The following is an 18617-nucleotide window of genomic DNA, read 5'->3' as shown; positions in this document are numbered from 1 at the left end:
ACTACCACCAACTCACTCTTCCTCATCACAGTACCCCACTACCACCAACTCACTCTTCCTCTTCACAGTACCCCACTACCACCAACTCACTCTTCCTCATCACAGTACCCCACTACCACCATGCCACTCTTCCTCATCCCAGTACCCCACTACCATAAACTCACTCTTTCTCATCACAGTACCCCACTACTACCAACTCACTCTTCCTTGTGTCATGCATCAGCCCTGGAGATTTGCTAGTCGTTGGAGATACTACTAAGATGGCGGCCTGTTCCATTCTATTGGTCTAGTTTATTCCAACATGGCAGACGTAATCTATAACCAGCAGGCCATAGCAACGTTCGGCGCGTTGTATCGTTTTCGTTACGTGCCCAGCCAGTCGCTCTCAGCGTCTAGCTTTCCATCATTGCCTTTTCGTTCAGGTCCTTTGCTTACCTACCTACTTTCCCTGCACTAGTGGTGTTTTCAGGTTTTCAGGTAAGGTGATTAGGGTCTTAGCTTCTGTTCTTTCTTACACGACGCATACTACCAAGCGTTTTCCGTGTAAGTATTTTTCCCGTCTTTTTCACTCAGCCGGTGCTTCAGCATTAGCTTTTTGCTGTGAGCGTTTTCGGCTGTTCATACTTTTCTGTCCATTTCCTTACCTCTTTCCCTTCCGCCCTCCTTTCTTCTGTTGTTCCGTTTGTAACGCCTCTCCGGTGTTCCGACGGACCGAGACCTCCCTTCATTTGCAACTCAGCCCAGAAGACATCGAGACCGCACAACACTGGAGGCAGTATCCTTGTCTCACCGTCTTTCTCAGGGAACGAGTTGAGCAAGGGGTGGACGTTCCTCCTACGTGTCCGGAGCTCCGAGGCTGCAGGAATCGACGTCTCCATATAACTGCCGGACATCTAGTATTCCACGGATACCTGAATACTGATCAGGGTTTTTTTTGCCAGGAGGCTTTTTTCCCCATTCTTTAGGGCGTGCTCCTCGGGTATTCCCTAAATCTGTTATCAGCCAGATCACGGAGGCTACCGAGGGAGCGCGTCCTTACCTTCGACAAAAAAAGGAGAAGAAGCCAGCCGAAGGAGAAAAGGTCAAGAAAAAGAAGGCTGTAATCAGGACGGAAGAAGTACAGGAGAAGACAGGTGAGGAGGAGTTGGGGAAGGCAGAGACAGACCGTGACACCTTGTCACAGTATCCCAATACCATCAACACATTCTTACTTGTCATAGCACCCCACTACCACTGCCACACTCTTTTATTGCCACAGTCCTGCACTACCACATCTCACTCTTCCTTGTCACAGTCCCCCATTAGCCACCTCACTCTTCAACGTCACCGTCCCTTACTACCAACTCACTCTTCCTCATCACAGTTCTACACTACCACCAAGTCACTCTTCATCGTCACAGTACCACACTACCACCAACTCACCCTTCGCATAACAGCACCCCACTACCACCAACTCACTGTTCCTCTTCACAGCCATCCACTACCAGCAGTCAGTCTTCCTCATCACAGTCCCCCACTACCACCACCTCACTCTTCCTCGTCACAGTCCCCCACTATGACCATCTCACTATTCCTCGTCGCAGTCCCACAGTGCCACCACCTCACTCTTGCCCATCCCAATACCCTACTACCACCATCTCACTCTTCCTCGACACAGTACTCCACTACTACCACATTACTCTACCTCATCACAGTCCCCCACTACCACCACCTCACTTTTCCTCCTCACAGTGACCCACTAGCACCTACTCACTCTTCCTCTTCACAGTACCCCACTACCACCAACTCACTCTTCCTCTTCACAGTACCCTACTACCACCAACTCACTCTTCCTCTCCACAGTCCCGGAATACCACCACATCCCTCTTCTTTGTCACAGTACCCTACTACCACCAACTCACTCTTTCTTGTCACAGTCCCTCAATACCACCACCTCATTCTTCCTCGTCACAGTCCCCCACTATAATGATAATAATAATAATAATAATAATAATAATAATAATAATAATAATAATAATAGTAATAATAATAATAATTTAGCATTTATATAGCGCTACAAACCCTCAGGTATCTGAGCGCTGCTTATTATTACCCACGGTGTGTGGTGCTTATTTATCGACCTCGGAAGGATGAAAGGCTGCCGGGATTCGAACCTGCGTCAGCAGGCTCTGCACAGATGTCAAAGCGAGCGATCTATTCGCTGTTCTATTGGACAGGCTATGACCATCTCACTATTCCTCATCGCAGTCCCACACTGCCACCACCTCGCTCTTCCCCATCCCAGTCCCCCGCTACCACCATCTCACTCTTCCTCGACAGAGTACTCCATTACCACCAAGTCACTATACCTCATCACAGTACCTCCTACCATCAACTCCCTCTTCCTTGTCACAGTACCCCACTACCACAAACTCATTCTTCCTTCTCACAGTACCCCACTACCACCACGTCACTCTTTCTTGTCACAATCCCCCACTACCACCACATCCGTCTTCCTCATCACAGTACCCCACTACCATCACCTCACTCTTCCTCATCCCAGTCCCCCACTACAACCGGCTCACTCTTCCTTGTCACAGTACCCCAGTATCACCTCCTCACTCTTCCTTGTCAGAGTCCCCCACTTCCACCACCTCACTATTCCTCATCACAGTGCCCCACTACCACCAACTCACTCTTTTCGTGCCACAGTCCTGCACTACCACATCTCACTCTTCCTCGTCACAGTCCCCCATTGCCCACCTCACTCTTCAATGTCAGCGTCCTGCACTACCAACTCACTCTTCCTCGTAACAGTCCCCCACTACCACCAACTCACTCTTCCTCATCACAGTACCCCACTACCACGAACTCACTCTTCCTTGTCACAGTATCCCAATACCATCAACCCACTCTTACTTGTCATAGCACCCTACTACCACCAACTCACTATTTTCATGCCACAGTCCTGCACTACCACATCTCACTCTTCCTCAACACAGTCCCCCATTGCCCACCTCACTCTTCAATGTCACCGTCCCACACTACAAACTCACTCTTCCTCGTCACAGTCCCCCACTACCACCAACTCACTCCTACTCATCACAGTACCCCACTACCACCAACTCACTCTTCCTTGTCACAGTATCCCAATACCATCAACACACTCTTACTTGTCATAGCACCCCACTATCATCACCTCACTCTTTTCTTGCCACAGTCCTGCACTAGCACATCTCACTCTTCCTCGTCACAGTCCCCCATTACCCACCTCACTCTTCAACATCACCATCACGCACTACCAACTCATTCTTCCTCATCACAGTTCTGCCCACCACAAAGTCACTCTTCCTCGTCACAGTACCACAGTACCACCAACTCACTCTTCTCATAACAGCATCCGACTACCACCAGCTCTCTGTTCCTCTTCACACCCATCCACTAACAACATGTCAGCCTTCCTGATCACAGTCCCCCACTACCACCACCTCACTCTTCCTCATCCCAGTCCCCCACTACCACAAACTCACCTTTCCTTGTCACAGTACCCCACTACCATGACATCACTCTTCCTCCTCACAGTAGCCCACTACCAACATCTCATTCTTCCTCACCGTATCTCACTCTTCCTCCTCACAGTTCCCAACTACCGCACCTCACTGCTCCTCATCACAGTCCCTAACTGAACAACTTCAGTCTTCCTCATCATAGTCCCCCACTAACTGCACTTCACTCTTCCTCATCACAATACAGCATTCCTAGTCCCTTCTTATTTCATGGACATAAAAAAACATGAAATACTTGATAAAACCAACGTTGCGTTGTTGAAGAACACATATTGATAACACATTATCTGATAGTTATGTTATCAGAAAAAAAGAAAGAATTACGGGTGGTGGTAGGTGCAGAATAACAAAATCCTTGAAATTCAGTGAAAAACATTAGTCAAAGGACAGCTAAGTTGAATAAGCTCAGTTGAACAAAAACTCTGAAATTCAGTTAAAATCATTAGTTGAAGCACTGGTTAAGTGAAACAATCTGATGCAACAAAACCCTTAGAATACAGGGAAACGAAGCTTCAGTTGAAGTGACATTAAGGAACAAATCCAATGCAGCAAAACCCCTGAGTTTCTGCAGTTGTTGGAAGCTACGCCACCTTAACTGTGAGGCCCCCATTGTGCAGTCCCTAATCCCACTGATGACACACTGTGCGATCCCATGCGCGAGTATGAGGATTTGAGCATGAAGATTAAAAATATCCCTGCTCCCAACCAGAGCAATGCAGTGGATGGAGAGGCATGGCCATGCCTATAAAGAGCCTCAATCAAAAAAGCTTAAAAAAATAAATGCCCCAATACCAAGAACTGACTTAGTAATCCCAACAGTAGACAATACTGAGGAAAGTACGAAACAAGAAACAACTAGTCGGCCTGAACAGGGTATTGTTAAAGATTCAAAATTAGTAACCGAAGCATTAACATTTAACATCTTTATCAAGCTCCCCTCCATGGCTGAGAAGAGTAGAACAGAAAAGAAAACAATAAATGTACGGAAAAAAAAAACAAAGGATGCAAATTAAGGGAAAATCACAAACTAGGACAAGAAAGGTCATCAAGGTGTTAACTACTCCAAAAAGAGCTGCAAGTAGTCAAGTGGCAGTGAGCATGCAAAAGGCGGGAGGTGTGCTTTTGAAAGATAATACAAGTCAGCCAGCAATAGCTGCATGCTCTTTGAAATACCAACCTTTAGACGATCTTGTAAAAATATCTGTAAACCTTGAAAGATCACAATGTAGTAGTAAAGTTGACCTGCCTCTTACTGGATCTCATGCACGGGCAGAGCTGCAAATGCCCCTGTCACTAGTTACAATCAATCATGGCCTCAGCAGTAGCAGTAAAAATTAAATTAACAAACATCCTCAGAGCAGCCACAAAACTCAGATAGTACACATCCCTCGCTTGACCGGGTACGAGAAGAGATAAAAAAAGATCTATGGAGCAGTACATTAAGGCAAATGCAGAAATGGCAAATAAGCCATCTATAAATGAGCAAAATTCATTACCAGTCCCTTCATATAATCCAATATTGAAGGGCCCAAAAGCCCTCCAATCTACGGGCATGAGTAACGCAAATCAGGAAAAGGTTGTATACAATGACAGGCCTTTTGATATGGTGACAACAAATTGGAGGAATAAAAATGGACAGGCACCATCAAACTTCCAACAGGCACATCACAAGAACTTCAACCGTTTAGTGATAAAATGTCGGGGACATCCTTACAGACAGTAGGATCTGAATAGATCTAGCATATTGAATACGTGCAAAGAAATTACTAGCTTGCAAGGCATAATCACATCAGACATTGACATTGTAGAGTCCACCAATGATAATGATCTAACGGAAGCGAGAATGTTCATTCGCTCTGGCATGGTGATAAATGCAATATGGGCAGCAAGATCGGCCTTTTATAAGTTTGGTTTTATTGTAATCCAAGACATCTGTAATGCTGGTGTGGCGACAGTCCATCCTCAAGCACTCAGAGTCCAGAACATTTTTGGTGTTGATAATATGGTTTCTAATCAGGCCTCGAGTACTATAGCAACACCTACCCAATACACTACTAATACTTTTGAAGGGCAGGCATAACAACTCCCGCCTTGGGAATCAATGTGTCTAATCTCCTGGAACATGAGGAGTTACAGACATATAATTAACTCCTCCACCAATGAACTGCATACATTCAATGTAATTGCCCTCCAGGAGATCTGGCTGCTGTCTACCCCTGTTTGGGGTGACTTCGATGTAATTATAACTCCTGCAATATCGCAACCAAGAGGTCGCCCCATGGCAGGCCTTTTGATGGCTACCAGAATATCCAGAGGACTCAAATTGCAAGGTTGTCCTTCCCCGGCTCCGTATATACAAATAGCTAAAATCAGAAAAGGCATATATTCGTTAGCGCTTATAAATATATATTGCGGTCGAGCGCAACTACAGTCAGAATTATTTTTCAAATATATCGAAGATATCCTAAATACTCTTACTCTTGAGCCTGGCCTAAGCCACATCATAGTATCGGGTAATCTCAATTTGCACTGTTTAGCGAATGTTAATGTTAAAGATGATTCTGATGAAACCCGCTGGAACAATGTAATGTCTGAAAGGCAATTCATATTGCTTAATGGTACCATTCAGGGTGACGTACCGCCACAATACACCTGGAAGCATGAAAATCAGAAAGCAATAATCGACTATATTTATAGCGATCGAAACTTCTTGAACATCACGGATACTCTGGAAAAAAAAAGTAATGAACACAGCTATCATAACTAGCTTTGTTTGACATGCTCATGGCCTTTGCAACAGGCTAGCTGTCTGAGCTCGGCTTACACAACCCAGTTGAGAGTTAACAACGGTAGAAACCATCTAAGATGGACACCTAAGCCACTGCTGCATTTTGAAAAAAGCTTAAAGCATCTTGGCCAATTCAACAGCCAACAGAAAGAGGGGTGTTATGTTTCAACTATGCAAAGGTACTGGCAGATTACAACTATGGATAATAGAATCGTCCATAAACATCTACATGCGTTTGATCATATACTGAAAGCTAGAAAAGCCTGTCTGAGAAGGGACCTGCGAGAAATAATGAACCTACCTATATTAGATGGGCTTACTCGAGCAAAGCACCTTAAATCAGCCTATAAGAACTGGCTGAGAAGTAGGAAGGCTATTCAACATCAAAATGATGGCAAAAAAATGTTAAAACAATTGGCTAATAGAACCTCAGCAGGGATTTGGTCCTTATTGAACCAGGTAGTTCATAACACGCAAGCATCAGTACAATTAAATCCTATCCTTGAATCGCAATGGAAGGATAATTATAAAACTTTGCATCAAACACCTCTGCCGGACTGTGAAATAAATCTTAATAGCATCAAACATATGCAGCATATCTCAATTGATCGTGATGTCATTCTAGTAAGCCTCTCGAGATTGAGCTCATCGAGGGCTCCGAGGCCAGATGGGCTCAATAATAGCATGTTCAAGCGGCACCCACTAGTTTGGGCATCAATTCTCCATCTGATTTTTAATCGTGCCCTGTGTACAGGCCTAATACCCGTGTCCTGGAAGAAGTCCATGATTATTCCGCTTTTCAAAAAGGGGGACAGAACTAAGCCATCGGCATATAGGCCATTTGCATTGCTGGACAGTCCAGGTAAAATCTTCGCCCGGTTGGTGCTGAGAGATTTCAACACCTGGCTAACTAAGGAAAGGCGGAGAGATATGTTTCAGACGGGATTTATTCCTGGCCTAGAATGAGCATCAATCTCCTCACCCTTAATGCCATTAAGCGCATCAACAACAACTGAAACAACCACTGTATATGGCGTTTATTGATTTTCACACAGCGTTTGACTCAGTGCCTAGAGAGCTGCTCTTAAAAAAACTGTTAGATCGTAATTGTCCATGGTCCATCTTGAAATGGCTATGTGAGTTTCATACTGAAACGTCTATACAGATACGCTTAAATATGAATGGTCAACTATCAATGCCAATACAACGTTGCGAGGGCTGAAGCAGGGACGCATCCTTGCCTCAGCTATTTTCAACAGACTTGTATGAATGCTTTGAGGGACTGGTAACTGACTCGCCCAAGTTGAATGGACAGATAATAAGATGGTTGCTATATGCAGATGACCATGTCCTTCTAGCTAAAACCCCTAAAGGCATGAAGACTATGCTAGCAGTGCTTGACAGGTGTGAGCAAAATAATGTTTTGATCATTAATACATCTAAAACTCAGGTAGTACAGTTTGGGAATGCGACAGAGGAAGAGAAAAAGTAAATGGTGTCTTCAAAAAACGGAGTTACAAGTGGTTACGAGATGTATTTACCTAGGAGTTAATGTCAATAATCATCCAACGGATCTCCCATATCATATGGCTATAAAACACAAGCTGGCCACTGCTATTTCCCAAGCAAAGGTTATTGGTGGGAAATATTGCAAATTCTCCATAGCCCCGCTCATAACTTATTATAAAGAAAAAACAACACCAATTTGGTTGTATGGAGCGGAGACAAAAGAATGGAAGCCATACAGTATTGGGAAAGGATAGATGGGAAATTCTGCAGAGCCATGTTAAAATTACTGTGTTCACAGCCAGTTTCAGTGATTAGGTATGAACTAGGCTTATTGTCATTAAATGCCATATACGAGTGGAAGCTGTGTTCACGATATCACAAATGTATTTTCATGTCTAGTGCGAATGGACTACCGTTGATACTTTCTGATTATGTCAATACATCGAATGATTTATTCATAAAATTGTGGAGATCTAAGGTGTGCAACATATTACAAGATGCTGATATTTCCCTTGAATTGCTAACACTTAATCCGGATAAAGCAAAGTTGAAACCGTGGCAATCCGTTTAGATAAAACCAAGAAATCAATGTACGACATATAAAGATTTTTGGGAAAATCCCTTCCTATTAAAGAAGTATGGTATCATGGCATCGTATTTAGTGAAATCCCCAAGCCCAGAGCACCGATTGAAATTCACGCGCCTCAGATTAAACCTATGGCAAACTAACGAAATCAAGTCAAGATGGCCGTTGATTGACAGAGGACATTTATTGTGTCGCTTTTGTCACATAACTTCTGAAACCCTAAAACATCTTGTGGTGGTATGTCTGGAATTATTGATATGACGAATCTATTACTTTCATCGTTATTTTAAAGAATACAATAATTTACTTGTTGAAGAATTGTGGGAAGCTATTTTTCACACCGAATCTAAAGCAATCAGAGACGCTCTTGTGAACTTCCTACAAACTGTAAAAATTGAGCCATATTGTGATGTCAATCGGTTGTTCATATAGAAAGTGTTTAACTCATGTATACAGGAGATGTATTTTGATTCTCCTCTCATGTGCTTTTAACAACCATGAGTCGACTCCAGGGGCTAAACACATAGGAAGAGGGTGAAAGGAATCCATAAACTCATTTGAAAATGTAATTAGGGAAGTTGATTTCCTTTTATCCTAAAATGGGATATACTATTGTGAATTTTATGTGCACTGGTGATTCAATGTTTATTATTTAATTATGTATTGTATGTATTTTATTTTTAGAAACTAAAAGTCAATGGATGGTTTTGAAAGGTTGAGTTTACTCAGCCAAAACAATACAAATAAACTAAAAAAAATAACTGCTCCAAAAATGCACTTTTGTATCTGTGGATTGTAGTGCAGTTGATAAACTGCTGGCTGCAAAGCACCTTCAGCCATTCAGTGTTGAAAAAAACCTTAGTGACATGTAGATGAGACTCTGTTGCCACCCAGATGGGAGCATCTCAGTGACGTCATCTGACCCCCAGAACCTGACTGTACCGATCCAAGAGCATAGTACAGATTCATAGCTCTTATATTGCTGCAAACAAAAGCTCTGGATCTATTCACACTGCATACTTTTTGTGCCATTTTGTGCCTTTTATGCTTCCCTTTAAAGATCAGAATCCTGTAGCACTGGTACTGTTAGACCAATGGGTACTTTGTGGTCTGTATTTTCATCTGTTCAATGTCAAATGTGACCAGGGATGGTTCTTGGGACGGGGAAAGTGAGCTATTGTCTGTGGCACCCGTGCTTTGAGGGCGAAGGATCAGATAGCTGTTCCCAAACTTCCTATTGTTCAGACACTAGCCCCCAGGTGCAGGCAAGGTGAGCCGTGCTCCTTTTGGTGTTTAAAAAAAATAGTTTTGCATTTCAAGCAGATAGAAAGAAAGAGGATGGCACAGGGTCTCACAATTGGTTCCGTGAAATATATGTTTAATAATTTAAAAGTGAGTGGGTAGTTCGGATGACCTATGGTTTTTGTCATATCCCCTAATAAGTATGGATGATGGGTTATTAGAATAGTGGTGGGGGTCGGGGGGCATAACAAACAGCATGCTGTGCGAAACCCTCACCAAGTGCATTTTCCTTCACTTTGTGTTTTTGTCTTCAATGTATTGCTGTAGAAACGAGGGCAGATTTGTTTAGTCTCACATTAATGGTCATGCTGGTACTTGCAGCCTTCCATTCAGGATGATGAAAACAAAGCTGCACTCATTACCTCCTTTATCCTCGACATGTTACTATGTTGATTTGCATATTGACAGGTTGGTTTATGATGTTCCTTGTGTACTGTTCACGTCATCTCTGTAAAATGGAGGATTATTTTTGCTCTTGAAACCCAAATATTTCTGAATATTTATACAAACTAGAGCTAGGAAGATATGTGATCTAGTGCCCAAATTGTAGACTGCACTCAAATCCTGTCTTCAGCACTTAACCAAAGTGTGTGATCCTGGGCAAATCATTCAGTCTTACAGAGCCTTATTTGCCAAAATTGGATATGATAAATACTTTTGTTCGGTTTTCACCATTTACATGAGACAAAATCATGATTTGCGGAACAAAATGCAAAATTAGAAGTCCCCAGAAGAGATTCAGCTCTGAGTATATACTATTTAAATTAGCCTCCCTCCTGCTTCCCTGCACTGTATAGTTCTATTGCAAAGTCAACAATTATGATTTCTGAACAGTGAAAATAAGTTCTTTATTGCAACGTGTTCACCCTACAAAGAAACACCAGTCGCTTCCAAATGTGTGGGTCAACCTGAGGATCTTGTCTACATTTCCTGTTGCTGTAGGAGATTGTTGAGAGGATTTTCTATAAATAGAAACTGATGAAATAAAATACATATATTAATCGTCTTCATTTACCGAAGAGCTTTCAAAAGGAGAGTACAGTGATCTAAACAAGAAACAATGCGGCAGCAAGAAGCACTTCGCTTGGAGTGCGCTTGATTTAGGTAATGAACACATAGATTAGCTAATTAAACTGAATCATGTTTTGCCATATTGATATCTACTTTGCTGTGCCTACTTACTATTGTTAAGTAATTTAACTACAATTTATTAAAACCAGCTTCCGTTTATATTGCAATGGTTTTATGTTGTGCAGTGTTGTGTTTACGGTATGGAAGTGTGTGGGCGCATTTAAGTGATTTGTGTTGCCTAAATGCAAATGAGTGAAGGCAAGGGCTTTCTTGGTAACTCACACGAGGACCAGCAGGGTGCACTGCTGTTCAAGTTTTCTCACGCGCAACGTCACCCTCTGACCTCTGTAAATCGGGTTCAAAGTGGCGCAGTAGGTGTGGCTCTTTGAGCCTGTTCAGAATTGAGCGCTGCTCCTCAGAAAGCCCGCCATCTCATGCGAGCCCGAGGGAAGCAGCCCGGTGATAATGAGAAAGTTAAACCAGAAGAAAGAGGCAGGAAAGGAGCACTTGACCACCTCATTCACGACATCAAAAGGTCCCGCAAGCAGGTAATTACCAAAAGGAAGCCAAGGGCGAGGATTTACTCCTCGGCATTTAAGTCTTTAAGAAAGTGGCAAGGTGCTCACACATAGTTTTGGGGAGCAGCAACCTTCATGTTTTCACCGAAAAAGCTTAAACATATTTTGAACATTTCTGATGAAAGCCTGGAGGACCTGCCAGTTTAAAAATAAAATCTCCGCCTCTTTCCTTAATTCACCCATCATGTTTTTCAGCATGCGTGCACTGTCTTATCAGTTTATCTTGCCTCAGGCCCAGCATGTAAAGCCAAACATCTTGAAACTCGTCCAGGACTGTACTCTCCACCCCACTTACAAGCCCCGCAACCCTCCTTCTATTGCAGACCCGCCAGAGCTCCAAGAGACCGTGCAAGTGCTGACAATGCGCGGTACAAGACCCATTCAAATTAACATTTCAATAACTGAAACATCATCCCAGGAAGTGGGCCTATATTTTTAGAAATAAATGGCTGTGAACTATCTCAGAGCCTGGGTCCACGTCCCCACACTATGAATGGCTCCCTCCCAAATGCACCTCAAGAAAACCAATCTTCTACTCTTCAAAGAACGCCTTGTCAGGCGCTGATCCGGGAGCCCAGTGGATCCTCCTCCCATGACCCTTCACCCCCTTCCCTCCATGCAATTGCTGCCTCCCCTCTATTGTGTAGTACTCTGTTGCCTCCTAGCTGGCTCAGCACCACTGAAAAGCTCCATACATCCCAGGGGGGCCCTCAGTGGGGCCAACTTTGGAAGGAGTGTGTAGTGCACCTTATTAAGATTAAAGTAATGGATTACTATAGAAAGTCTTCAGTAAAAAAGGGGGTGGGGCAGAGAGCGAAACGTTAATGGTGCCCTCAGGCCTTTTCATTCATGCAGTGTAGCTCCATGTGTGGGAAATGCTGATCCTAGCCTGGGTGAGGAAGCGAAGGTGGTACATCGTAAATGACACCACAACTGAGATGGGTTTTTAATTAAAAAAAACCAACCTTATTCATTGAACTCAACAAGAAGAGCCAATTGAGGTCGCCTTTTAGGACTGTGCAGAGATGATGTCTTGGTTCCATGTGATAATTCTGCATTTTAAGACCCAACACAAAAAATACTGATTTATTTCGGACGATTTTCTGTGGGCTTCAAAATGCTGAATCATCACATTCTATCCCCGCACCTACCAAGCTCAAAACAAGAGCCCCATCTCAAGAGTCCGATCCCCCGTCCGCCCACACCCCTCCCACACTGCAAGTTTTTTTGTAAGCCCCCTTTCCTCCCACTCCGCCCCCTTCTCCGACAGACATCTTTCTCCCGTCCCACCCCACCCCAGACACACTAACAAGCAAACACCCACACACTTCCATTTACCCCAAACATTACACACAGACACACTTAAACACAAAACACTCAAAAAATCATTCACCAAACACTTACCTCGGACACGTGCGTCTCACCTCTTAGAGCCCAGCCGTGCTGTCAACCCCAGTGCGTACTCGTGTGCGCCACGGCCTGGCAGTTCAATTAAAAAAACTGCTTCAGTCTTTCTAAATCAGTCTTTTTTTTGCTTTTCTTAAAACGAGTAAGTCACTCCATATGGATGTCTCTGGGGGCAGTAATCTTCCAGGTTGCCTTCTATCATGAATATATGCCCAGACTCACCCTTGCAATGCCGACCAAAGAGAAAGCCACTTCCCGCAATTAGGACCACAAACCAAGTGAACTGTCCAGCTGGACCAACAATTCATATCCCGACACTAGGTACCACAGCAGGTCAGGAGGTTTGTGCAAGCAGGGTATCCATCTGTTATTGCTGCCCTCTTTAGGACCAAGACACTGCGCTTATGCTCATGCCAGGGGATGGTGGATGAAGAATATGGAGGTGGGGAACTTGGCATTGGCAAAATCTGAAAGACCCCAGACCTTATTAGTGTACCGGTGGCAGGACCAAAACAAGGAGGAGACAGGCATACATTCGGTAGACATTGTGTGCAAAAAGCCAGGTCTTTAGGAAGCAACGAAATTGATAGAGGTTATTAGAGCTCCACAAATGTTGAGGAGGAGAGCTCCACAGGAAATAGTCTCTGACAGCAAATCTTCTACCTCCCAAAGAGAAACATATGAAGAAGTTCCGTACTCCAGTAAGTTCTTGTTGGAAGAGCAACGATGTCTAGGTGGTTTGTCAGGGGAAATCAGGTTGTTCAGATAAACCTCTGCGTTGCCTTGAGGACTTTGTGGACTAGAATCAGCACTTTCCAGGCAGCCAATAAGGTGTTTGGAGAGTTGGATGGATATGATCTTCATAATTGACGTTGGCCGTTAGTGTGGCCACGGAGTTCTGAAGGATTTGTAACTTGTTTGTTAATGGGCAGTTTGCACCTTCAAGTATGCCATTGCATTAGTCACATTTTGGGGTGATGAGAGCTTTTGTGCAGAAGTTTGAGAGTGACATGAAAGACTGCGCACAACCATTTGTGTCTATATTGTGTGAAAGGTCATCTGACACTACTACCGTGGCATTTTCGTGGCAAGTGTTAATTGGAGGCACATGGCATACAGGCAAAGGCATGGTGTGTTTCAATAGCTGGGGGTTAGAACTGATTCAATGGGCCTCATTAGGAGTATGGCGGTAAGGCAAGAATAATGCTAGTATCGCTACTTGCAAAGTTGCTACTGTACCGCCATAGTAGGACTTCTGCTTGCGGGTGCCCTTGCAACCACCTGGTCTGACCAGGTGGCCATACCAGCAATCGAAAGCAGAACATGATGGTAGCAACGGTACCGTTATAAACTGTACTGCTGCTACCATCCCCCCCATTCCCATTGAGCCCTCTGGGGGCTCAAATGGGAATGTGGATGTACCGGCTCAGGCACTTGCGCAAGGGGAATTACCGGGCCCGCCGAGGTCGGAATGGCCCAGTGATTTCCCTTTCGCGGGTGCCGGAGCCGGATGCGAGTTTGGGGGTAGCCTTGCGGGTAAAACCGGCAAGGCTACCTCCAACTTCGTAATGAGGCACAATGACTTATATCAAGTATGGGGTATCGCTACCAACCTCTCCTTTACTGAGATTTTGGGATCTAGAGTTGGTTTCCTGATTCTCGGTTGTATGCAAGTTGGCTTTAGTTCGTCTGTGAAGGTTCTATGTGAGAAACTGAGGTTGGAAAGGTGAGAAATGATGGAAGCAAGAGTAGAACAGATTTTACAGAAGAAGTGTGAGGAAGAACTATCTCACGGAAATACAGAAAAATTGATGATGCAGATTATAGGATTGATGGATTGAGGGGTGGTAACTTGAAAGGAGTAAGTAAGAAATGGAGGAGAGTTGATCGTCAGTGTGCCACACTCAGGAGAGTCGATTTGTTCAAGATTTGGGTAAGATGGTACTCTTTGGACAGAGAAAACCTGATCTTGGATTTCTGTGATCTCTGCGTCAAGGGAGTTGTAAAATGTGGAGGGTCATTTATCCGACAGAGGGGATGTTTTTAATGGCTTAAAATACATCAAGAGTCAGGGGAGTTCATTTTGGATTTGGGTTTGACAATTATGTTTTGAGATTGATTAATTGTGGGACAATGACACCTGGTAATGAGGGAAGCCAAGACATGAGTGAGTCGGGATTTTTAGGAGAAGATTGAGGTCAGAGGATATGAGTTTGTCAAGGATGTGTTAGGTGATGTGCATGGGGCTGTTGACCAATAGGTGGAGTCCTAATGCATGCAAGTCATTTAGGAAGGAGTGGCGAGGGCATTCAAAGGGTAGCAGGTGCAGATGTTGGAGGTATGTGCTGATAAGGATTATTTTGATTTGCTAAAATAGGGTGAGATACAAAAAGTCTTGCATGAATTTGGGATCCCTGTAGCAAGGTATGCTCAGTTGGCATGTTTGAAAAGAACTTGAAAGGAAGTCACTCAAAATAGATATCGGCCAAAGCACTGGTTTGTTTTCCAAATATGTGTTGTCTAATAATTTTGAATACTTGTGATAAGCAGGTCTATGTAAGGCCCTGATCAATCGTCCAGTCAATTTTCAGATAAAGTACGATATCCAGTCTAGTGTGAGATACTTTCATTTAGTATGGTTGTTACTTCTGAGTTCTAGTGTTTAGAAGTGTAAAAATCAGGTGTTCAGACATAGAGTGAGTCATGGCCTTAAGAGGCGGGATGAAGATTTTGACAGAGAGAATATTCACAGCCTTTCCTGGTATAACACATGGGGATTTGTTGAGCATTAGAAAGAAGGATCAATCCATATTTTATGAAGTTCTGTTAATGGAATAAGAGAGAGGAGCTTAGAACTAAGAAATACAGATCTCTGTGCTGAAAGTTTCTTATCGGTGGAGTGCAGTCGAAGCTTACTAGTAGACTGTGTGTTTTTTGGTTAGACAATTTTAGCATTCAAGACAGCCCTCCGACGTCCAATGTTAGGTAACTATTAGAACACAGGATTCTGACGATGGTTGGCTAAAAATAATCTCAGGCATATGGTTTCCGCCATAAAGTCACTTTAGAACTGCCAATACAGTTATGGGATAGTGCTCAATATAAAGGACTCGGGTTCCAGTGCTGTCCTCCCTGAGCGCCTCTCCCTGGATATAACCCAATTCTTCAGTAGCTCTGAACTTTTTAATGTGTTCCTAACCTTGCACAATTTGTCTGCCAGCAATGCTAGGACCATTGAAGTCCCTTTTCGATTACTGTGGCCAAGGTCTCAAGGAACACTTTGAACCATTGAGATCCATCCCCTTATAGATGACATGGGGTTATTGCGATCATTTTGAGGCTATCTGCCTTCACTGTATGTTTCAACCGTTGCCCTATGATCCTTCGTAGAAAGTCTCTGATCAGTGGCCAGGATGAAATAAAACAAATACAAGTTTGCTCTTCTGCACATCAGGCTTGTTATCGCCTGTTTGTGCCCCAAACCAAATATCCGGTTTGACAAGGAATAAATGTTTGAGGGGATCCTGCCACAGCTATTTAATTTGATAACTCAGAAAACACCTAGAAGTAAAAAGTAGTGTATACAATAACTTAATAAGACCCTTCCAGGAGTATTATACACTTTAGTAGAGCGGAAGGCCAGTGAGCTATGTCTGACACCTTGCAAAGCCATCCCTTTTTAGCCTGTACTTACAGGATAACCCTATAGCCTTATAACATTGGTTTAGAATCTGTGCTTGCGTTCTATCTATATAATAGCAGCGTGGGTGACCGGCTTGGGATACACCCGGTGATGGGATTTTATTTTGTCTAATGTTATCCAGCACATTGCTGTCTTGATTGACACCCATGATAGAAGCCTGGAACATGCCTGTAGGAAATGCATAATAAAAGCCACCTTATATTGCAATTCATTGTACATTTCATGTATGATTCGTTTAACTAAAAAAACAGATGCAGTCTCAAAAGGACAGAAACTAACACATCAAACAATTGGAAAGTAAGAACAATATAAACTGCTAAATATGAAAGCAGTGAAGCAGGCAACTCCTTTTCTTTTTCCTCTAGGAGCCTGATTCATGGAATTATTTGCGTGACAAACGCAGATTTGCGCGCCTTTCTGCCCGAAAATCCCCATTCTTCAAACAGGGATTTTTGGGCAGAAAGGCACGCAAATCTGCGTTTTTCACGCAAATAATTCCATGAATCAGACTGATAATTGGAGCAGCCAGGGACTCCTTCCCCCCCTGCCTGCACCTGCAGTAGGGGCGGAAAGTCTTGGTTCTATGATACAGACCATAACAAGGAACCCTTGCAAGACCTGCCATTGCACCGACCACGCTATTCCGAGGGTAAAGACTATTATACTGACAGAACCATGCCATCATCTAATACACTGGAAAACAATGAAGGCGCTGTTTACATACACATCCTTCAATGATTTACTATGGAGCATAACAAAAAGTAATTCAATTGCGACATCTCATGCATAGGGCTGTTATTTGAAGCTTTGACCAAATAATCAAAATGCTCCTCCAACCTTTTCAATAAATATTGTGCCTCCTAAAAGACTTCCTCAACTTGCTGCTTACTATACATTATTCTCTAACATGAAGCAGGTTAATGGATGCAGCTCAATAGCCCACTTTTAATATTCTGTGATTTATTCAGTAGGGTTGGAACAATTAAAATAGAGCTCTGCATGGATATTATTCAATAACCCGTGACTCATCAAAAGATTAGTGAACATTTGATACACTAGACTTTATTTGTAATTACATGGCGCACAACTAAATTATGACTATCACTGATCGTTACACATTTGTTCATGAATAGGGGATCATGAAAGTATTATGTATTATACTGCCCACTCTCTATTCTTAAATGTATGAGGAAGCAAGGCAGCATTTAATACAGCACTACTTGTTATTAATCTTTCAATACATCGTGGAACATGACTCAGTTCATCAAAATACTCTTAGCTCCTAAGCATACAATTGCCTTTGCATGAATGGAGTAATCAGTGGCGGCTGGTGGATTTCTGAACTGATGGGGTGTAAAAGTATGTCAGTAATATGCGTGAGCAACCTAGCTCAGCGAGGGAGCCCGAACCAAACCAGATGGGTAGGGGGAGAGGGGATTATCCCCCACCCAACAAATATTTTCAAAATAACTTTGTTAAAATTGTGCATTTGGCAGCACTTTCTGTGAATAATTGGATACAAATTCTGAGTTTGCAATCAGTTTCTATGGAAAAACATGAAAAACCCAAAAGATGCAAGTTACCAACAGTGCCCAGGACCATTTCCCAATTAATTTTCAGTATGCCTTTGCCCACAACCTATGCTAGTTAAAATAAGTTCACCCTGGCTGTGCCCATACATTTCCATGCATGCTGCATTAATATATGTTAGTATTACCATACAAGGACTCCCAGCCAGTAAGATAAATGCCATGCCAAAGAAAAAGTGTATCCAGCTGGCTAGACTGGTCTTGATTGGATGTAGGCCAGTGACAACACTTGCCATGTTTGCTTTACTCTTGATGCACAGTTAAGATGCACAGTAGCTGCGCATCACGTATAAAGCAGGGTTTGAAATTGAGAGGATCTGGGAGCTATTTAGCTCCTGCTTGCTACCTAGAAGAGCCTGGTTCACTTGATAACAACATCTACCAGGAGATACTTTTGGCTCCCCAGGCCAACTGATGCAGAACCAACCCCCCTGTGTGAATTTAACGCAGTGTATTTGGGACAGTATAAATAAATATAAGGACACATCTATACAACATTTAAAGCATAAGGGGTCATAAACAATGGCTGATATATATTT

The sequence above is a fragment of the Ambystoma mexicanum genome, chromosome 6p, assembly GCF_040938575.1.
Source record: "Ambystoma mexicanum isolate Mex_15411 chromosome 6p, UKY_AmexF1_1, whole genome shotgun sequence".
Classification (NCBI taxonomy): domain Eukaryota; kingdom Metazoa; phylum Chordata; class Amphibia; order Caudata; family Ambystomatidae; genus Ambystoma; species Ambystoma mexicanum.
Note: the sequence above shows the minus strand (reverse complement) of the source record.